This window comes from Narcine bancroftii, chromosome 4, assembly GCF_036971445.1.
Source record: "Narcine bancroftii isolate sNarBan1 chromosome 4, sNarBan1.hap1, whole genome shotgun sequence".
NCBI lineage: Eukaryota > Metazoa > Chordata > Chondrichthyes > Torpediniformes > Narcinidae > Narcine > Narcine bancroftii.
This window is the reverse complement of record NC_091472.1, coordinates 81,331,241-81,355,120: the sequence shown is the minus strand read 5'-3', so window position 1 is coordinate 81,355,120 and position 23,880 is coordinate 81,331,241. Positions and strand designations below refer to the sequence as shown.

Below are 23,880 nucleotides of genomic sequence, written 5' to 3'. Positions count from 1 at the left end.
TGCAATTATTTAAAATGGAAGTCTGTGGCGGCCACAATTATGGCGATCTGGCCGAAACATCGCGCGGCAGTGGACACGGACAGAGATCGCTAAAGCGACTCTCAGGACAATGAACCGGCGGGGGTAGAAGCTGGGGCAGCATCAGACCAACAGCCCTACAATAGCATTGGTCAAGCTGCCCAGCTAACTCAGCCGAAACATGCTGGGGAAGAAGGGCATTCACGTGCATGGATGTTCCCACCCGCTATTGTTATTCATATGGATGACTCAGTCAATCAGCAAAAGCGGCGGGAACTTGAACAGTATAAAAGCAGCCTTTCCAGCCCTAATAAAGTAGTGAGCTTAACCTGTCACACTGTGTGTTTCTTTGTAGTGGTTGGCTACAAGTCACCTATTTTTACGGCAACTGAAGAACTTTAGTTGTGGATTTGGGGATTGTGGAAGTTCTTGAATTCAATAGCGTTAGGAATAAGTGACATTGGTCACTGAGACCTCAATCCAATACCTTGGCACATTGAGTTGTACAGCAAGGAAACAGGCCCTTCAGCCCAACTTGTCCATGCTGACCAAGTTAGTCTTATTTATGAACCTTTTGGTGCATATCCCTCTTAACCTTTCCTACAAGTGTGGAAATGCATGAAATATTCAGCAGGTCAGTAGTATAAAAATACAAAGGGGTAAGAAATTCTATTGTTAAAGTAAATGCCTTTGAACTTGAAGAATGCTGCATGTAAGCAGTGCATAGATCACAGTCCCTAGAGATAATGGCAGAGGCAGGTCCATTTACCTGTTTTTAGACAGTATAATTCTACTTGCCTTTACTACTTATTCTGGCAGTTAATACTGTACACCCACCACTTTCTCTGTGAAGAAAGTGCTCCTCGGGTCCCTCTTAAATGTTTATCCTCTAATCTTAAATCTACATGTGCAGTAACTAGTAGACTACTGTAAACGAGGTATGGGGCAGAGGTGAGCATTTGTGCAAGGGTGAATAAGCAGTTGGCAGAAGTTGGGGAGGGGGGTGGGAAACACGAAAAGGCAAAGCCCGACAGGGAGAAATTCACAACCTTGGATTTAACAGGATGGGACAAAGTTGGGATTGCCTGGCTAAGATAAAGGGAGGGTCCTATCAGGGCACATTTAGAATTCAGTTGTATTTCTTTTAGCAGTTCAATTAATGTGTGATGTCAAATGGACATCATGATAAGTTGACTATGTTAGAAGCTAATTAGCTAATTGTGTTCTTATAGCATGTCACTGGCAACCTTGACTGACAAACTATGGACACAAGAACACATCTCACGATGACAACTGTGGAACTTAATTTCAGTTCATCAAATAAATCCTGGAGCTGAAATGAATTTTGCATTAGAGTGCTTATAATGCCTTGCCAGGGATGGTGATGGAGGCTGGTACAAAAGGGACATTGAAGAGTCTCTAAGGCATATGGATGAAAGAAAAATAGATGGTTATGATGTAGAGAAGGTTTAGTTTTTTGAGAAGGTTTATATAGGTCAGAATAACATTGTGAGGCAAAGTGCTGGTGATGTGATGTAATGTTTTATGTTCCATAACAGAATCTCTGACCTTGAGGTGACTAGATTATTGTAAAAACCCAGCTGGCTCAAAATGTTTTTTTCCTCTATATTTCTATCTAGTTTGGTCTATATATTCCCCCTACATCCATAGCTAGAATGAGGGTGGTCACAGTTTCAGGATCCACGGCCAGAGATGTGGAGAAAAGATGATGAGAACGTTCTTTACACAAAGGATGTAAAACTGTGGAATTTTCGACTGCAGAAAGTTGTTGAGGCCACGTTACTGAATTAATTTAAGAAGAAGATAGATTTCTAGATGTATTATGCTTCAAGGGATATAGGGACCATGGAACTGAGATAGATAATCAGTCAATATTGTGTTGAATGATGGAGCAGGTTCAAAGAACCAGATGGTTTACTCCTGTTTGTTATTTTCTATGATTTTTAACCATGAATGACCCAGTAAATTATTCTATTCAGAGTCAGTTAGACAATGTAGCCACCTATGCCCACATCCTGTGAATGAATAGAAAAATTAAAACTAAGATATTAAAGTAACATAGATTAATTAAAATATACTTGAAATGCATTCTCTGTACTTCCAGCTGGGGTTAATTACCTGAAAACATTGGGCTTTGTTCCAAATTTTAACCCATTCACATTCGTAAGCACTTTTTATTCAGATATGGCAACATTTAGGAAAATTTGGAGCGTCCTGACAACAGATGTGTTGCCTGTTTTTCATGATATAATAAATATTCCATTTCAAAAGAGAGCAGGAGGAGATATTCTTCCCCAGTTTAGAATTTTGAATCCAAAATATCCTGTTTTTAGGATTCCAGTGTCATGCATTGAAGTAAAATAAAAATAATTACTTTCTGCCTCCTCCTTTACATTTGCAGTTAAATCCAAGCATTCATGTACCTGCATCAACCCCCAATATAACAATGGCTGAATTTTTAAATTTCCATTCTTGCTTTTAAAATTAAGTTTTTTGCACAACCTAATTTTTCCCCATCACTAATGTTCATCCTTTGGCTGCCCAGCAACTAAAGCTCCTTCCCTGAGTCTCTCTGCCTCTCTCTCTCTTCCTTTAAGACATGGTTGTAAACCCATTTCTTTGAATTGTCTTCATACATCGTGGGATTTTGTTTGATGATTTCTCCTGTGAAGCACCTTGGAACGTTTTAATACATTAAAGGCAATAATATAAATTAAAGTAGCATTTGGGTTCAAATTCCAATGCTTAAGGTTATGGTACTCCATGGAGAATGAGAGGTCAGAACCTATTGATTTAACTACAAAAATGGATAACGATTTGGCGAGTCAGAAACAATCACCTGGGAGATAATTGCTGTGCTTTAACAGTTGCTTTGCCAGATCTTGCAAGATTCCAATCCACAGCGTCAGTTAAATTAATGGGTTTAAATTTCCCCCTTGTGCTGAACAGTACTTCCTGCAAATTTGAAGCTGATGTCAAGCTCCTCAATTGTTTAACTACTTGCTATTGAAAATTGGCATCTATTGCCATAAACGCTTCATTTAGCTAATCATATAATTCATAATATCTGTCCAAATAAGACAGGTTTTGCAGCAATCTTGAGCTGTCGTAAAATCTGCCAGACTATACTCTTTTAAAGATCTTTAGCTGGCATCATTATTTTGTTTTACTTGTGCAGACTGGATTCAAACCAGGAAGAGCCTCAGATCCAATTTGACCTCCTTACCCCCACCAGTTTTACATCATAATGCTCCTTCATTGCCACATTATGGTATAAGCATTCCTGCGTTGGTAATAGTCCCTTGGCAAAATTAAATCAAAATAGAAATGGAGAGCTGCTTTTCAGAAATCTGATAAATATGTTCACAAAGAAAATGTGCCAATCAATGCAACTTTAGAGCTGCATAACCACAGGAGAATCAACTTACAGAAAATGCTTTAATAATACACTGAGCCTCAGTAAATGTTATTTGGCCACTAATAAAATCTGGCATTGGGAATGATTCTAACTATTCCTTGAAAAACATCATTGTCCAGTATAATGCACAGCCATTCAGAAAAGGATTTAAACATCGTGCAAATTTTAAAGAGCTGCTTCCTGTGAGGATTAGATTTACTCCTTTGGATAACTTGTGACTTCCAAAGCATAAGTCAGTGTGACAGTTTTATCCATTTCCCATAGCTGCTGGGTGTTCTGGGTGAGCAGGTGGAATGGACGAGTGCTTGTTGAGACAGCTGCCACGCAGAGACACCACCATTCAATGCATGCCTTGGCATGAACGTCAATTATAAATCTTCAATCGGGTTCAGCCCTGACTTCTATTTCAGGTAAGGCCTAGCTTTGGCTCATAACCTTGTGTATTTTCAGAGGGGTTATATTCAAGTGAGAACATCAATCTTGTGTAATGGCTGCTTGAGATTTTCTGTTTGCAATTGATTTTGAGTCACAATTCTTTTGAATAATGAAGAATGCAAAGTAGTGTGATAGTTTCACAGTAAGAGTGAACCTCCCATGGTGGCAGAGCTAAAGGCAATTTTTTGATGCGAGAATAGTTTGAAGTTTGGTATCAGTTGTCTATGCACCAGCTGCTTGCCACCCAGTTAATCCAGCTATGACCTTCCCTTTGTAGACTCTGAAGGGAGTACTGCATGACTGACACATACTGCTCATGTTGTATGTGTGACCTAGTGACATTGGTCTTACCTTAAGACACCAAGAGTACAAGCAGTTAAATGGGATCTGTGCAGATTGGTGCAACAGACCACATATGCATATGGCACATCAAAGTGTTTGCTTCTCTGCTGTACAACTTTGTGACACCAGCCATAACCCTACTGCAGGAATGATCACATCAGATTATATTCTGCTTTCATATCAATGGATGCTCAAACCAAGATTTATTTTAAGAGGGTTAAGAAAAAGCAAACAAATTTTACATTTGAAAACAAGTTTTAAAAAAAAATCTGTACTGTTAGATGGATGATGGGTTTGAAGGACAGACCTATTTTAATAAGCCTCTGTTTTAGCAGCATTGAACAGTTGGTTTAGAACCTGGCAAGTGGACTCAATACCAACTAGTTGTCAACACTGCAGGCACAGAGACCTTTACTAGGTTTAGGTCTCGTCTGAAGTATGCTATTGAATAAATAGCCCAAGGGCAGCACAGACGGCATGGCAGTTAGCACAATGCCTCTACAGCATCACCAATCGGGACTGGATTGGGGTTCGAATTCTGTGCTGTCTGTAAGGAGTTTGTACATTCTCCCCATGTCTGCATGGGTTTCCTCTCACCATTAAAAACATACTGGGGGTGTAGTTTAATGGGATATCAATTGGGTTTCTGGGTAGTAAGCCATTATTCGCAATTGACTGGAATAACCCACTGGTGTGACAATACTTGTGAATTTGATTTTATATACTTTGCTGTATGTGACTATTCAAAGACACGAAGGTAACTTTGATAGTAGTAATACAAAAGTGTTGCAGATGCTGGAAACCAGCTAGCAAAGGGATGTCTCAATAAAAAAAAATTCTGGTGATGCATGAGGGATGAGAGTAAGAGGAGGCAGAGCCATGAGTACTTAACATGCCAAAAAAATGCATCCTTAACCCAAACTGTTGTCTCTCATCTTGATGACAAAGGAAAAATGATTTAATATAAAAATGTTAAGGCAGTTTTTGTTTCTGTTAATTTAATGCTCACACCTGACACCATATTTTATAGAATGCATTGTATTAAAAGGACCAACTTTTGAAAATGTTTCAAAACTTGCTTGTACTTGAAGCTCCTCCAGGGGACTACAGACTAAGAAAATTAGCCGCTCTCTCCCTGTAACAACACAAGGAATATTTTGTGAAAAAAATCCTGCTCCACAAGAGATAATGAAGGAAATACACATGGCTTAAAATGTACACATGGTTTATCACAAAAGAACAAGCGAAAGATCTCAGAAACTAAACAGATTGTGGCAATTTAGATTTGTGTAATAGCAGCATAATGCCAGTTTTACCACTTCTGAATCTGCTCATTCTATTGTGGATTTGTCAGAGTTTTGCTCAGATTCCAGGAATTACTTGATAGTTTGGTATCTTGTAATTTTAAGTGCATTGGAAAATGCTTTGAAAGAGCAGTACATTAATTCCAGTTCCATATATCATTCAAAAATTAGAACCCTATAAATGTTGCAGTAATTGAAAATTTGAAATCTGTAATCAAACAATTAAGTCATAAGCGAGTAAAAATCAATTAATATGTTAAGTGTATTATTTCAGTCATTGCTTTGCGGCCAAACTTGGATGAAGTTTTGTGGTGAGATGAGAATTGAACGAATGTAGACATGTTAAAGTCTTCAGAAGTAAACATGTCATTTGAAAGAGCAAGGGCATAGGCCTGAAATGTGGGTTAACTACTTCCTATAGGTGCTGCATTACCTGCCGAGTTTCTCCAGCACTTTTGCGACTGGCATTTGTAGTTGCTTTATTTTTTAATTGACAAAAATTTAAACAAGGGAGTAATTGCGACGTAGTTTTGGGCCTGAGCCCTTCATCAATTAGTTTGGTTGCAGCAAAATCTCAGTTAGCCAATGTGATGAGTTATTTTTGAGCATAACTGATTGAAGGAGATTGTATACACTTGTGTAAAAGTCGATACCACATCAAAGTCAACCCTGGTATGTTTGGCCTGAAAATCTGTTACTTTCCATATAATCGCATATAAAAATTAACCATAGTCTCTCACCTTGGCCCCGGCCACCTGCGGACCAGAGCTCCTGATACCTTGACTGCAGACTTCTCACTTAGCCCCACCACCAGGCCATTGGAGTTCCTGACACCTCTGACGGCAGATACTTACCACAGTCAAAAGTGGTATCCATGTAATGGTCGACCCCATAAACTCAACATTAAAAAATGGTCTACAAAATTTGATTTTTACACGCGTATATACAGTAATTATTGGACACCAATGATTGCTCCCTGTTTTTTTCCCCCCTGAATTAGCACATTGATCATATACGCACACACCTGAAGGGGAAGATAAAACTTCATAACTGGTAAACCGCAAGACTTTCCCTCATTAGTGTTGTGAAGTATGTGAAGCATCAACCTAGATTTTGGTGCATGTCTGCAGATTGGGACTTGAACACATAACCTTCAAACTTAGAGGCAAGAGGTAATTCAGCCATGACTGCAACCTGTTGCCTCACTCAGTCAATGGGGAAACAGTGGAATTGAACAAATATAACCCCTTTCCTGCTCTTTGATCTTAGTCCAGAATTTCTGGGTTTGACCCTGGGCGTAAAAAAATGCCTAGAGTGCACTTCATGACTGATTTTCATGTTTGATATTCAAAGTCTTAGGAAGCCAATGCCAATACTCATTTCAGAGAGAGAAGAAACACAGATAGAGAGTGGGGAATGTTTTAGATTGGAACTTTGTTTTCGTCATTGGTCGAGGAGAATTTACTCCCTTGTTTAACTTGCTTCATTTCTATTTTTGTCGGTTCTGAGGAGGTGACTGCAAATTTCACCACTGGTGAAGCAAAAGGCTGGAAACAGGAAGAGTGGATTGGTAAACTGAGAGATAGAACATTTGATTCACTATTTACACTGGGATTCATGTGTTCCTCAGGAATGGACTCAGTGATCTCAATTACATTGCCAATGTTCCTTCTCCAGTCCTGGTCCACATGCTAATGGGAAGGTGACATTTTTCTCAGCATTGCTTTGAGACCATCCCAAAATCAGAGAAAGACTTCCAATCTCAACAAAGGGTCCCAACCCGAACTGTTAACTGGCCATTTCTTGCTCTGGATCCTGCTAGACCTGCTGATCTCCTCCAGCATCTCATTGTTTGCTCATTCCAGACTCAATTTTTTTTGCGATAGTAATATCTTGGCATGATAAAATTTGGTATAGATCGTCTGTTTCAGCAGCCTGGTGTCAAGTAGGCCTTACCCATCACAACAAACCAATGCAAAATAGACCTGATTGCCAGTGATTTTGCCCAGGGAGATTTGCTTGTGATGCTGCATCAAACAATCCAGTCCAGTCTAACACCTACCTTTAACCAAAAAGATGTTGAAAAGATCAGAAGGCCAAAAGAACACACCCTAAAACTTGTGTGGAAAAAACTTCAGTGCAAATTCACAACCTTATCTTCCACATCTGGGAAGAGGAGAACATGCCAGGAGATCTCAGATCATTTAATTGTGATTGTCTTTAAAAAAAAAGACAAATCAAATTGAGATGGATGGTCTGGTCTGAGGATAACTCTGCTCTGTCTTGGAGCTCCCAGCTGCATGGAGAATGAGTATTACATATGTCTGCAAAGCAGAAGTCACATGCAAATTAAAGTCCCCTCCCTAGTCTACTGCATGAACAAATTCCATAGGTTGTGAAAGGACTGTGGGATGATGATGTGTCGAGAGTCAAAGCTTAAGGGCACCAAAGTAATTACTGGAATCACAACCTACAGATTATAATGGCTGCAATGTTCCGAAAACTTTACGCTGTATGGGGATAATTGCTTGAATTTAAGAACTTTAATCAATTGTAATTCTTGCTAATCATTTTCATATGCACATGTTTTCATCTATTAAAGCATAAAAAAATGTAGAACAAAGAGTTGTGTGTGCATTTCTGAGTCAGAAGGTTGTGAGTTTAACTCCTACTCCAGAGACTTGAAAATAAAAATTGACCAACTCTCCAGTGCAGTACTGAGGGTGTGCTGGTGGGCCTATAATGTTTTCCTTCGGATCTGGTACCCAACTCTTGGAGCTGAATGTAAAAAAAAAATTATAAATAGAGTAATATCCTGGCAAGAATTTATCCTTCAACCTTGATCTCTTAAACTGATTATACTGAACAACAAAGATTTAGCGGGTGTATTTTATGGATGTTTGGCCGCTGATCACAAAAATCACCTTAAAATATTCCATTTTATTTTGAAAGATAACCTGTTTTTGTGACTTCCTATTATATTTCAAGTCTACTTCAAACATTTAAACTATGAAATGCAACATGTCATTAAAAACTCATTTTCTGTATTCACTCTGGGACTTCTTCCCTGCTGATCATGATGCAGTCAGTGATGAACATAGTGAAAGGTTTCACCAGGACATTGCGACCATGGAAAAGCAATATCAAGGCAATTGGAATCCATCAATGCTGGCAACTATTGTTGGACACTGACATCAGATGCGGTGTACAAATGAAAATCAGCAAGACATTTTGAGGTCAGTTGAATTAAAGGAAAGTGCCAGTATCATTAAGCAATTAAACATGCTAAATTCAATCAAAGTTAATTTAATGCTTCTCCAACTTCCTACATTATACAACAAATCTGAAATTATCTTTGCATTCAGGTTGAAGTTGTCAGTCAATCTCCAGTTTTCTTTCAGGAAGCAAACCTTTTGAAAACAATTGTTGTCCTGTGTTATCTGCAGCTTGCTGTGAAATTTAGCTGATATATATCTGAAATTACAACAGGAACTATACTTCACCAAAAATGTAATCAGGTGCAAAACTCCAACTGATACAGGTTTAGAAAGTACAATATAAATGCAAAATATTTTCCTCCCCTACAACTCCCTCATGAAATACACAATATTGCTACCGTCATGCATTTGTCAACCCTACAATTCCTCAAGCCAGTTGGGATACAAGTAGGATGATCACAGCAACTTCACCCAGATTTGTAGTCCATGAAATTCCACACAAAACAACCCGTAATCATATCCTGGGCAACAATTCTCCCACGCAGCTACAAATAATAGTGCAAATTGACACTGACTAGGTCAACCGTACTTCCTGACTTTTTAATGGTGTCTCTCAGTAAACAGCTGGAACAATCATTTATCTTTCGATGCCAAGACAACTCAATGACCATGCTACCTACCATCATTCACCTGTACCTCCCACCTGTAAAACATTGACAATGACAGGATTTAGGTTGAGCCTAAGTTTTCTAAAAAATATTTATGATCAGCAATGGACTGGGGAAAATGTTCTAGTGACTTACCACATTCTATCATGTTATTGTCTGTTAATAAATTTCTCAGCTACTAAAAATTTGCAGATATGTATATAAATGTTGCACATCATTTCAGGACCTTTTACTAATGTGTAATTTATATTTTTCATGAATTATTTCCTTCTAGAATTTTCAAAAATTAAAATGAAACCAGGGTTTCAACTTTTTACTTCCAGATGGATGTCTATCCAATTCCCAATCTCAGAATGACAAGTCAAAATTTCAATTGAATATTTTTTAAATTCAGGTTGAGAAGTCCCTGACAGATTCAAGGATGAACACAAATGAAAAATGCTGGGAATACTTAGCAGGACAAATAATGTCTCTGGAAAGGGGAATAGAATCAATATTTCAGATCAATGACCTTTCAAAAGAAGTGGTCAATAGTGGGTAGGGTTCCAGCTGGATCAGGAATTTTGAAAAGCCAGGAAAATTCAAAAGATCCAAAGCTAAAGAAATGGACCTGAGGGCAAAGGCAGGTATTGACATCATAGAGTTCAAGGAGGTCAGGACATGGAGGGAGAACACCTTCAATTTAAATTACTCTTCGTGGTGAGTTTCTATTACTGTATATTTTGGCTTACAAGTCGAGTTGTGAACCCCCAAAAAAAATCTCTCAAAAAATGGGGGTTGACTTATACACTGGATATACTTTTGACATTTTAAATTCAGCTCAAAATCTAATCCGTGCTGATCCGGTGTACAAGTCGACCCTTGCAAAACCAATTTGATGTACAAGTTAATGCTTGAAAAACAAAAAAACTGTGACAGATTTTCATTGAAGACAACACAATTACCAACCTTCAAAATCACTATCATTGCCTGAAAACAACACATTTAGAACCCATCAAAATCATTCTATCATTGTCTGAAGCAAAGATGGCAACAAATAGTCATCATATGGGTCCCAGTCTGCATCTGATGAGGCGGTTTCAGCTTCATCGTCAGTGTCCCACAATATATCATCTTTTGTGCCATCAATTGCACAAGAGATGCTACATTTTTATAATATAAACACACATATATATAAAAAATAAAAATAAAAAAAATAAACGATTTTAAATTGGTCTCTATGTCCCACGTCTTGAGCACAAAATTACACAACATATCAAGTGATGCACCATGTGCTGTCCCGCCTTTTGTAAGTGACTTTTCAGCTCTCAACATCCTTGTATTCTATTCCTCGCACACATGGTCTTTGAATGGTTTGTTCAAGCAGACATAGAGAGGTTGCAATATAGACACCAAACAACCCAAGATAGCCACCATGCTAAGTATTATGTAGTGCTAATCTACTTTTTGTGTTCTCAGTTAAGTGGCTACAAAACCTATCCCAGACCACCAAACTTGTTTTTTGTGCAAACTATCTGGCTACATGTTCCACATGTTGTTCACCCCATTTTCATCCATCTATCCTTTTTCATGAAAATATACCAATTTACCTGCAGGGAATTTTATTTTTAGTTTAAATTTGCACTTGAAGATTACCATGGGTCTTAACTTTGTCCTGTCAGCCATGTACAATAGTACCACCATAAACCTGGTCCTTTCTTGGCCTTCACTTCTGGTTTGCACCGTTTTAACACCTTTCCATTCCACTGTTCTATTGCCCATCATGCTGAAATTCATGGGGGTTTCATCCAGGTTTACAATAGTTGCCAATGCAAACTGGTGTTTCTGCCCATTACGTCTAATAAATTGATGAAAACTTACAACTTTATGATCAATATCTTTGGTAGTTTCTGAGCAATTTTTGTTTTTTGTCATAATACCAGATTTTTCCTATTCATGAAACAATTGCACCAGCCTATTGTAGCCTCAAAATCATCGTTGAGGTCTGGATGCGACTTGGCCCACTTCAGTTCAAATGTTCTAATTTTATTTCAGGTGACTATGTAGCAATCTTGCCACTGTTCACATACCCATTCTGCAACATGATTTTCCAACTCTGACCGACGAGTGATTCCTTTTCTCAATGAACATTGCCTTTTTGGTATTTTTCTTAAAGTCTCTTCTTTCTTCCTCCAATCTCTTACCAACTTTTCATGCACATCAAATTTTCTTGTAGCAGCACAAGTTGTTGGTTTTTTTTTGGCCATTTCTATCACTTTCAACTGTTCAACTCGCTTTATATTTTCGTCGTGTGCTGTGTTGGGTCAATAGATCCTCCATGATAGCAATCACCTCCAGCCAACGCCCAGCAATAAATCCATATGATCTATGGAAGTCAACATATATGCCAGTCAACAACATTGCAAGCTTTTTTTTTTGGGTGGGGGGTCAAATTATATGCTGGTCAATGGAGCACCTCAAGCAGCCAGAAAATGGAAGTTGATTTTTATGCCAAATACCATAAAACCCTTAAAATTAGGCTGAAAAAGGGGTCAACTTATACACTGAAATATACAGTAAATGGGACATTCAGGAGGCCCACCAGTTAAAACCGAACATTTTAAAGTACTTTTCTCCTTTCAAAATGGAGTCTACTGTACTGAAACATAAGAAAATATTCCAGTTTTTTCATATTGGAAGTCTGTTTATTAATGGTTAAAAGATTTAAAATGGTCATCATTTTGATGAGAAATCAATTTTCAATAGGATTACTCAGGCCACATCTGTGCTACCTCTAAATGAATATTTTTAAAAACAAAATTTGCTCAACTAATGCTTCTCTGAAACAGTGCTTAGTTTTTCAGGCTTATGTTGAAATTTTTAACTTTTCATTAGCGGCAGAAACAAAATCAGAATCACTGAATGTGCCAACAGGGGAAACACTATCCCAATACCTTACCTTGAATGAAGCACAAACTAATCCTTTGATGGAAGTCTGCTGCAATTTCTGACTGGCTTGGATTGAAATAAGTGAGCAGAGTGGAGTTAAGTAGGTAGTTGATGTTTCATCAACTTTGTAAAAAAAAAAATCAGAAGCTGGAGGATTAATCATAAATAGGGAATGGTAGAAGACAGTTAAACAAGAGAATCTGCAGCTTCTGGGGTCAAGTGCAATTCACAAAAGTGCAGGAGAAACTTAGCTGGTCAGACAGCATCTAGATGAAGTAAAATACAGTTGCCACTTCGGGCCTGAGCCCTTTTTCACTCGCTTGGAAATGTCCCCTGGGTGCTGCAAGACCTGCTAAGTTTCTCCAGCACTTTTGGGTAGAAGACAGTTGTACAGGGAGCTGAGCGGTTGCCAAATAGCTCCAATGACCAAGGTTCAATCCTGGCCTCAGATGCGGTTTGTGCATTCTCTCGGTCACCATGTGCATTTTATTCTGGTGCTCCAGTATCCTCAGATGCGGGTGTTGACAGGAGGTTTAGCCCACGAGTAAGTTAAATTGTTAGAAAATAGGTTGCAGGGAATTTTTTTGGGAGGAATGGGAATGCTTTATGAGCCAGCAAAGTTAATGGAACTAATGTCCTCTCGTTGAAAGGAAATATAGAAATATTAAGTGGCAAAAAGAACAAAGTTGTGAGGGAATGTGGTTGAAGAAGAGATCAATGCCGTCCAACTGGATCTTTTCCAACAGGTGATATAGGGGATTAAAGTACACATCCCTGCCAAGGACAGATTGCTCAGAGCCTGTGAGAGAAAGGTTAGAGAAAAGAATAGCGAAAACAATTGGTGAGATGGGGTTAGAGGAATGTGAGTGGGAAGGAAAGACACAAAGAGCTTGAAACACCAGAGCTGGTGGTCTGTGGCTATTGAGGCGGGAAATGGAGAGGATTTATTGTTAAAGAGCTAAATATGTTTCAGTATAAGTAGAGCTATTGTTCGGACAGCCTGGAGACAAAATGGTGCTGCTGAAGAGAGTTCACATGACGGAACAGGTCTTTGAATGTGGATCTCCGATAGAGTGAGAACAGTGGTTTGAGACTGTTGAATATTTTGACGATATCTGAGATCAAGGGTGGAAAAGCAACAGTTACAAATTTCTTGGCTTTCTTGCTGGGCATGAGAATTTCGAAGCACAAAGTTACACTAAGCACAGGGTTTTGAGTGAATCTGTAGGCAGAAGGAAATTAAGTTTGGACCGTGTACCACCTATCAACTGCAATAACTGATTTGCCTGCTTGCCTTTTGAAGAATCACCAAAACACACACTACAGGTATCCTAGGCAAGTGTAAAATTTACCTTAGTGTGGCTAGAGTTGACAAAGTAAAATTGGTCTATGTTAGAACATTAACAGTCCCTTCAGCCCACCACAATGTACTGATCTATAGAAAACTACTCCGCATCAATCCTTAATCAGTTCAGAACCCTCCATTTTTCTTAAATCCCTATTGTCCCACCACCCCTAGCAATGCATTCCGGACAACCACCACTGAGTAAAAAAAAAACTTACCTCTGACATCTCCACTCATTTTAGATACATATTCTCTGTTACTTGAAGTTGTCAACTGGGAAGAGGGTGTTGGCTGTCCATTCTAACTATGCCTTTCATAACCACATATACCTCAATTAACCAGCTCTCATCTTTGGTTGCTCCAAAAAGACCTAGCTCGATGAATTGTCAGACACATTCTACAATCAAGGCAACATCGAGTAAATATCCTCTTCATCTCTCGCTAAAACTTCAACTTTTTTTTGGTAATATTTTATTTACCATTTAAAATATATTTAACAATCAACAATCATACCAAATACAGAACATCAAGAGAATCCCTCCCTCCCCCTCTCCTCTATATGTCCTATTAAACAGAGAAAGAACAAAGAGAAACATTAAAAAAAATCCCATTGCCAGTGTGTACAGTAAAACATATGGAGACACGATAATGCCACAGTGTTAACTAGTGTTAGCTAGCCAGTAACGATCATAACCATATGTTGGTGCCAGGGAGGTACTTATACATTCTAAGTAAGGCTGCTAGATTTTTAGGAAGGTGTTATATCCCTTCCTGAGATTGTCTGTGACCTTTTCAAGTGGGATGCAACTATTCATCTCCAAAGACCACCTATCCATGAGTAGAGGGGAGTCAGACTTCCATGTTATTGCTATGCTATCCGGGCCATACACAAGGCAATTTCTGTGAATTTAAGTTGACAATTAGTTAAAGATCTATCCACTGTGGCAAAATTCCCCAGAAGACAAAGCTCTGGGTCCTAAACACCTTCTTAACCACCATCAGTTTGCATAGCAACCTTGAGGAATCTATACTGTATATCTGAATCATATTTATTGTCATGAACATATTTGCTGCAGCAGGCATGTTGAGCATTACAGAAGCAAAAATTACATTTTCACTAATATATTAGTCCAAAAAATAGCAAAAGTGAGGTAGTGTGTCATTTCAAGCTTCCATTTTAGTAAAATGGGATTATCACTATAAGGGATAGTATAGAAAGGAGGGACTGAATGGTCACAGTTAACACAACATTTCACACAAGCACAACACAAGTCACAGCCCAGTGATAATTTGATACATTGGCAGAACTGAGGGAAGGCTTGTCATAAATCTGTTCCAGAATTCAATACAATTGCAAAGACGCTGTGATTTTGCAAAGGAGAACTATTCTGACTGCTGGAGAGGAAACAGCTCTTTGAAAGTAGCTCTTGTGGCCAGCCATTTTTTAATGAAATTCAGGGCTAAACATGCTCTATGAATGACTGAGCCTTTTCAGACGGTTGATCTGTGCCAGGAGGGTCTTTTTGGGCAGCAAAGTGCTTCATTTTGATTGTGACTAGTAGTGAAGTTACTTGGAAAGACCAGTGCCAGGGTCTTGGAAGCTTCATGGAGCCTGCCCAGTTCAAGTCTCACCTACAAAAGGACCAGGAGCTTGTGTGGATGGTTTCTTCAAAGGCAACACAAGAAGAATTCATGAGACTATAGCAGTCACAACTCCAGTCATCCCATCAATTCAGCATTAATTCTGGGCATCAAATTTCAAAGGCCTATGCTTCAACACTGAATTTGAAGTAACTTTCTAGATTTTAGCCTGGACTATAATGGTATGGGTATATCCCAGACACTTGCACGTAGCTGGGGATAGATTTAGTGTTGAGTAGTTTAAAAGTTAAGACTATAGTTTAAGAGTTAGAAATAAAATGGTTTTAAAATTAAACACTGCCTGGTTCATTGCCTATTGCTGCTCGTTGCACATGGTTTGTAACACTGTAGTTCATTGACCATTCAGAAATCTGATGGCAGAGGGGAAGAAGCTGTTTATGTAACATTGGGTGTTGGTCTTCAGGCTCCTGTACCACTTTACTGATGGTAGAAGAGGGCATGGCATGGCTTGGGTGTCAAGGGTCTGTGAAGATAAAGGCTGTTTTCTTGAGACACTGCTTCTTATAGATGCCTTTAATGGAGTGAAGACTAATGCCTCTGACGACACTGGTTGAGTTCGCTCTAGTCTTGTCCTGTCCTGTGCATTGGTACCTCCAGTCTGAGTACTCTCCATGGTACACCTATAGAAATTTACAAGAGTCTTTGGTGACATATCAAATCTCCCCAGGTCCCAAGATCCCTCTGTTCCTCCACACTTACAAATCCTGCCATTAAACACATACTCTGCCCTCAAGTTCGAATTTCTAAAGTACATCACTTCACATTTCCAGATTACACGACACTTGCCACTTCTCCACCTAGCTCTGAATCCTGTCTATATCCTGTTGTAACCAATGACAGTGATTTACACCATCCACAACACCTGTAACCTTCGTATCATCTGCAAACATACTGACCATCCTTCCCCTTCTTCATCCAAGTCACCTATAAAAAAGATCAAAGATCCCAAAACAGGACCCTGCAGTACTCCACTAGTCATTGACCTCCAGAGAGAATATGATCCAGCTACTACCATCTTCTGCCTTCTGTGGGCATGCAAATTCTGAATCCACACAGTCATGTTTCCATAGATCCCATGTCTCATGAATTTTTGGATGAGCCTACCAAGGGGGAACCTTATCAAACTAAAATACATATACATCACATTCACTACCCGATCATCATCAATTTCTTTTGTCACCTCCTGGAAAAATTCAATGAAGCTTGTGAGGCATGACCTGTCCCTCACAAAACCATGCTGACTACCCCTAAATAAATCATGCTTCTCTAAATGCTCATAAATCTGGTCTCTAAGAATCCTCCCCAATAGTTTGACCATCGCTGGCACAAGACTTACTGCTCTATGGTTCCCAGGATTCTAGAATTACTTTTCCTGAACAAGGAAACTAGATTTACCACCATCTGCTACCAATCCTGTTATCCGGGGTGATGCAAAGATGGTCGCCAACTCCTTAGCAATTGTTTTCTCTCACTTCCTGTAGTAAACTGGGGTATCTACTATTTGGGTTGAGAGACTAACTATCCAAATGTGTTTCAACAGCTCCAACACCTCCTCCTTCGTAACCCCAACATGTTCCAACACATTGACCTCACATTCACCCAGGTCCCTCTCCCGGGTGAGCATTGAAGCAAACTATTCATTTATTGTTAATACACGTAAAGATTATTAGGCCCCATTGTAATTAAGGCTAAAGGATTATCAATTACAGAGAAGTTTGCAAAGTAGAAGACTGCTCCTTTCCTCTCATTACAACCTATTTGTGGGAGTTGAGTCTGATCAAGTGAAAGGTTCCTGTGATGGATAAGTTCCATTTCAAGAACAACTTTCTTCCTCTGTTTATTGGGACCCAAGGATGAAAACAGCAATAAAGTCAACTGATTTTTCAGGGCATGCAGTTTTGACTTGCAAAATGTCAAATTGCATCAGATTTGATAAATAGTTGTGATGCCTATTTGACTAGATAATTGACTATGACAACAATTGATTAATGCTTCAGCTTGTACTCTATCTTGCTATCCAACACAACTTGACATAACTTGCTAGCACTGACCTTTCCACAAAATGTCAATTGATCCCATGATTGCAGGAGTATTTGATTAGAATGCAGTTATCAGCTTGGTATTCAAATGACTGTTTTGCTCCTAGTTTGAGAAAAGATGCATCAGATGGTGTTTTGTGATGGAGTATTATTCCACCTCATATGAGAAATAAATGATTATTTTCATTTGCAGGGAAAGATTTCCTAACATGCTGAACAGAACAAGAAACTGGGCAGAGGTTGTGTGAATGGGATTTAAATTTAACTTTAAAAAAATGTAAATGTTAAATTTTAAATTTAGACATACAGCACGGTAACAGGCTATTTTGGTCCAAGAGTCTGTGCTTCCCAAATTATACCTAATTAACCTATTCCCCCAGTAAGTTTCAAATGATGGAAGGAAACTGGACTCCCTGGGGAAACCCATGCAGACATGAGGATTCAAACCCTGGTCACTGGCGCTGTAAAGACATTGTGCTAACCGCTATGTCAACTGTGCTGCACTTTTTGAATTATGCCCATTTCAGCATGGAATAGATCCACAAGCGAGGGCTCCAAGAAAAGTGCAGAGAACAAAACAAAGGACTCTACATCACTTTTGTTGACCTCACCAAAGCCTTCAATACCGTGAGTAGGAAAGGGCTTTGGCAAATACTAGAGCACCTCGGATGACCCCATAGTTCCTCAACATGGTTATCCAACTGCATGAAAACCAACAAGGTCGGGTCAGATACAGCAATGAGCTCTCTGAACCCTTCTCCATTAACAATGGCGTGAAGCAAGGCTGCGTTCTTGCACCAACCCTCTTTTCAATCTTCTTTAGCATGATGCTGAAACAAGCCATGAAAGACCTCAACAATGAAGACGCTGTTTACATCCAGTACCACACGGATGGCAGTCTCTTCAATCTAAGGCGCCTGCAAGCTCACACCAAGACACAAGAGCAACTTGTCCGTGAACTACTCTTTGCAGACGATGCCGCTTTAGTTGCTCATTCAGAGCCAGCTCTTCAGCGCTTGACGTCCTGATTTGCGGAAACTGCCAAAATGTTTGGCCTGGAAGTCAGCCTGAAGAAAACTGAGGTCCTCCATCAGCCAGCTCCCCACCATGAATACCAGTCCCCCCCACATCTCCATCGGGCACACAAAACTCAAAACGGTCAACCAGTTTACCTATCTCGGCTGCACCATTTCATCGGATGCAAGGATCGACAATGAGATAGACAACAGACTCGCCAAGGCAAATAGCGCCTTTGGAAGACTACACAAAAGAGTCTGGAAAAACAACCAACTGAAAAATCTCACAAAGATTAGTGTATACAGAGCCGTTGTCATACCCGCACTCCTGTTCGGCTCCGAATCATGGGTCCTTTACCGGCATCACTTACGGCTCCTAGAACGCTTCCACCAGCGTTGTCTCCGCTCCATCCTCAACATTCATTGGAGCGACTTCATCTCCAACAATCGAAGTACTCGAATGGCAGAGGCCGACAGCATCGAATCCACGCTGCTGAAGATCAAACTGCGCTGGATAGGTCACGTCTGCAGAATGGAGGACCATCGCCTTCCCAAGATCGTGTTATATGGCGAGCTCTCCACTGGCCACCGAGACAGAGGTGCACCAAGGAAGAGGTACAAGAACTGCCTAAAGAAAGCTCTTGGTGCCTGCCACATTGACCATCGCCAGTGGGTTGATATCACTTCAAACCGTGCATCTTGGCACCTCACAGTTCGGTGGGCAGCAACCTCCATTGAAGAAGACCACAGAGCCCACCTCACTGACAAAAGACAAAGGAGGAAAAACCCAACACCCAACCCCAACCAACCAATTTTCCCTTGCAACTGCTGCAACCGTGTCTGCCTGTCCCGCATCGGTCTTGTCAGCCACAAACGAGCCTGCAGCTGACGTGGACATTACCCCTCCATAAATCTTCATCCGTGAAGCCAAGCCAAAGAAAAGATCCACAAGTCACTCAGATGGTGTGTGTAGGTTACGCTCTATTTATCCAAATAAGAGAACCTCCAATAACATTCAGGAAAATTATCATACAGCACAGTGCACACGATTCAGTTGGCTTTCTAACCGTGAAAGTAAACATAGGGCAATGCTGTACTCCACTTCCAGGATATTCCTGCTATTTTACAAGCCTTCTTCAACAGGATCTCCTAAGCCTGTGATTATTGTCAAGGAAACCAACAAGTGTTCACATACTATCTGGAGACAGCAGCATTTCATTCAACCCTCAGTCTGACTTCAGAAACGTCCTCACTTACAGCAGATTTCCGTCATTCTATAAACTGCAAGGAGGCAACTCACTACTAGCTTTCTCAAAAGAAGGCAGAGATGAGCAAAAGATTTGGCCTTTGTGGTGGCACTGTAACTTAGTGAAAACATTAGAATAAATCTGGTAAGCCCACACCAATTCCTGAACTCTTCATGTGGCCTGTCAATAGGAGCATCACTCAAGCATCAAAAACTACATCCTCATCCATCAGCAGACTGTGAAGGTAGAAGATGCAACATTTTGAAATCGACTACCAGGGTGGCTTGAGTGAAATTAAACTTTTTTCTACTGGTGGTGTAAAGTTGAACAAGGAATGCAAGTTAAAACTAGACCCTGGTAATTTAGCCAGGGAGTTAGGAAATAGTTATTCAAAAATGACAGATGCATAGATTCTTTCCCCTGAAAAAAAGCATGGTTCTAAATTCATCCTAAATATGCAATGCATTGCATCTTTCTCATAAAAGATATTAAAGGAGAGATCAATTATTTTGTCATGGACTGGAAGGCCTGTCCCTGCATAAATGGATCGTTCCTCCTCCCCAGCATGTCCTATCAGGTGTAGGACATCACACTGCAAATTTCATCATTCTGCCTGATTCATGAAGATGGTGGAGATACCAATCATGATCTTTTTAAACTATATCATAGAATAACAGAAAGCAGATACATTGTCCAATGAATTTATCTGGACCAATCCTGACATTCCTGCTGCCTAGATCCCAGCATTGGTTCTTTCATTCCTACCCAATTTTGATACCTTCTACAGGTATAGAACATCATGAAGTTCCCATCGATAAAGTGGAGGCTCACAGTCTTTATCCTCCGGGGTAAATGATGCTGGAACTAAGGAGCATGGGGGTAACCTGAGAGAGGAGAGATTTAAGGTGGACCTATGGAGCAACTTTTTCTCTCAAAGAGTAATCTATATTTGGAATGATTTGGTAAAGGAAGCTATAGAAGTGTGTACAATCATGATGTTAAAAAGACTTTTGGACAGATACATAGTTAGGAAAGGTCGAAAGGATATGCATCAAATGCAGGCAAATAGGACAAGCCCAAAATGCCAACTTGGTCATCATGGACAAATGAGAACAAAGGCCTGCTTCAATCTGCATCCTTCCATCCAATCTCTTCTTTCCTATTGTTTGGATTGAATCCTTCATTATAAAGATTCTGATCCTGGTTTTAAATCCTTCCGTGTTCTTGCTTTCTCCCATATAACCTACTCCTGGTATTTTTTTTATGTTCTTACTTTTAAATTTTATAATATTTTGATTAATTGGAACAAAAATCTGCAGATGCAACAAATCTTAAATAAAAAAAAAACATGCTGGAACTAGAGAAAGTGAAACAGAGTCAACGTTTCAGTTCAACAACCGCTTGTCTGAAGTGAACAGTGAGAAAGCAAGTGCATTTTGAATTTCAGAAAGGCTGAGGGTTGGAAAGCACAGAATTGAAAGCTGTGATGAGGTAGACACCAAGGTTATTAAAGAAACAATGAATTAGAGAGAGGAGGAAAGAATCTGAGGGGCAAATAAAAACTAAAGTATAACATCTAGGGAGTGAAAGAAAAAGCTGCTTTTCTGAATTCATTGAACACCACATTCAATTCCAAGAGCTCTAATATACTAAGAAAGAATGAGGTGTTGTTCTTTGGGATTTTGTTGACCTTCGATGGAATAGTGCAGGAGACCAAGGACTGTGTGAGCCTACAAAGTAAAACATTCTGACCTGCAATTGAAGCCCAGTTTTCAATTGCAGAATGATGAATACCCACCAATGTCCACTTGGTTTCCCTATTATAGAGGAGATTTCATTGTGAGTGCTAAATGCAATGCAGTAAATTGAAAGAAATACATGTGAACTACTGGAAGGACCTTTTGGACTACTGGAAAGAGGAATGCAGGCATTCCAACTCTGGGGTTGTGTGGGAAAGTGTTGTGGGGGAGGGGGGATGGTTGGTGAAGGAGCAGGAAGTTTCAGAGGAAATGGCATCTTCAGAATGTTGAAAGGGGAGAAGATGTTGGTCGAATCCAGTTGAATTAGCAAGGAAGAACAGAGATTTTGGAATGGAAGGTGAGGACAGTGGGGGTGAGAGAAGAAGAGAGGAGAGTGGGGAAGTCATCAAGATCACCGACAATTGGAGTTGAAAAGCAATGGTTAAGGAGAAAGGAAGACATAAAAATGCATTGGTGTGGAGTCTCTTCATCAGAGCAAATGTGCAGAGATGGAGAAAATAAGAAAGTGGGATGGAGTGCCTACAGGAGGAGTTGAGACTGAGATAGCTGTGGGAGGTTATGGGCTTGTAATGGATATTAGTTTCTAATCTAACCCCTGAAATTAAGATAGAAATAACAAGGAAGGTAGGAATCAAGTATGAACCATGTGAAACTCAGAGTAGTAGCAAAGTCAATGAAGTTTTCAAGTTCTGTACAAATGAAGGAAGGAGCACCTAGGCAGGGCATTATGAAGAATAAAACCAGTAGATAAGAGGTCAGATGGGAGAAGGGCCATTGTGCATGTTTACATGCCGCAAGGCTTTGAATGGTAGAAGGAGGGGCAATCATCAGGAAAGTATTGGAATAGCTAAGCTTACTGTCAACAAATAAATACATTTATACCCCAGTAAAATGCACAGTCTCTATGTTGATGGAAGAGATAGAGTCAATCATGAAACCTTTCTTGAAATCAGATAAGCAGCAGCTGAGTTCATCCCTGTTATTTGGGCAGTAAAACTCCTGTTAGAGAGCCCCTCTTTGTGTACTCATTCTACTTCTGTTTGGGCCTTTAGATTGAATCTAGGAAGACCAATTGGAAGCCTCAGGGCCAATGTTCCATCACAATCATATGAAAACAATTTTGGCAGAAATAAGGCTTTATTTTCCTAATGTCTTTAAAAGCACATTCACTGCAAATAATGATGGATTTTGTACATTCTGGAATCTAATAACTGTCCAGATCAGTACCTGAGCACGTTTATCTTCAGGCCTGTAACTGACTGAAATTGGCCAGTGGTGGTTTCAATTATCTTTCCCTGTGGTTGTCATTGACCTTCTTAGTATTAGGTAACAAAATTGAGAAACTTTTATCTGCGTACATAATATCACCACAAACATCATCCTCCTGATGTCAAACATCAAATAATGGCAAAGTACATCTCGGACAGCAGTTAAGTTCTTCAAGGAATTTACCACTGAAGAGCTGTTGTTGCTTATAAGCTTATTCATTGTCTGATCTTCTTGAATGTTTTGAAAAGTCTTGCTGAAAAACAAATCCCAGAATTTATGATAAGTGGACACCTTTATAAATTAGCTGATTAAAAAGTGATGGATGGTTTGAGCAATACCAAGGTGAACAGTGGGCTACGTTAAATAAACAAATCTGAAACATTTAGTTATTTTAAACTTCGGTGGGCTCCATACCTTCTCAGAGTCAAATATTCATTTTTAAACACTTTTTTGAGACATAAATTAGAGACCACTCAACCTATTGACTCTGTACTGTCCCTTTTTAAGAGGGATCTACTGAAATCCATTTTTCCCTACTACTTTTAGTTGTGTGATTTTACTTCAACCAGTGTCTACAAATTTTTGTGATTTACTTTATTTCTTTGTGTATCTATTTAATTCCATTTTAGACAATTACCAAATTTGCCTCGAGCAGAAGTATTTTAAAGCCCAGCTCATTACATGAATACATTTTATTATATTTAGTCTCTGGTCTTTTTGTAAATCATCTGAAATCTGCATAGTTTCATTATTATTCCCAACTGTAGGAGATGTTTCCCTTTCTTCACTTTATCTAAACACTGATTTTAAACATGTTTAAAGAACATAATATAATTAGTGCAAACAAAAAGTCCAAATTAGTGAACAATATGATTAGTTGAAACAAAAAGTCCAAATGTCCATGTGATCTGGCTAGAATTTCCTATTTTTGTCTTTATCTTAAAATTTTCACAGATCCTTTCATTAGTTCAATATATAATTTTGCATAGATTCTAGGAGCTTCCTAAAAAATGTTTGACTGACGATGGATTACAGGCTTTTAAATCCATTCTTAAACAATAATGTTACACTTGTAACTTTCTCAAATGAACCTTATTTAAGACTGACCATTTCTACCCATGGATGCTGCCTGACCCGCTAAGTTCTTCCTGCATCTCCGGTGTGGTGCTAGAGGATTGGAGGATAGCTCA

At 39.4% G+C, this 23,880-nt stretch overlaps 1 long non-coding RNA gene across 2 annotated transcripts in view; it reads right to left on the bottom strand.

Annotated features, from left to right (window-relative positions):
- Nucleotides 1-8,855: 8,855 nt before the first annotated feature.
- Nucleotides 8,856-23,880, bottom strand: part of LOC138759881 (uncharacterized) — a 128,695-nt gene continuing 113,670 nt past the window's right edge. Inside the window, exons 6-7 of one of the 2 annotated variants that reach the window (XR_011355194.1) lie at nucleotides 11,494-11,789; nucleotides 8,856-9,012 (exon numbers count right to left, since the gene is read on the bottom strand). This is a non-coding gene — a long non-coding RNA (uncharacterized lncRNA). Of the gene's footprint in view, nucleotides 9,013-10,646; nucleotides 11,790-23,880 lie in introns of those variants that run through there. The other variant, XR_011355193.1, reaches the window with a different exon arrangement.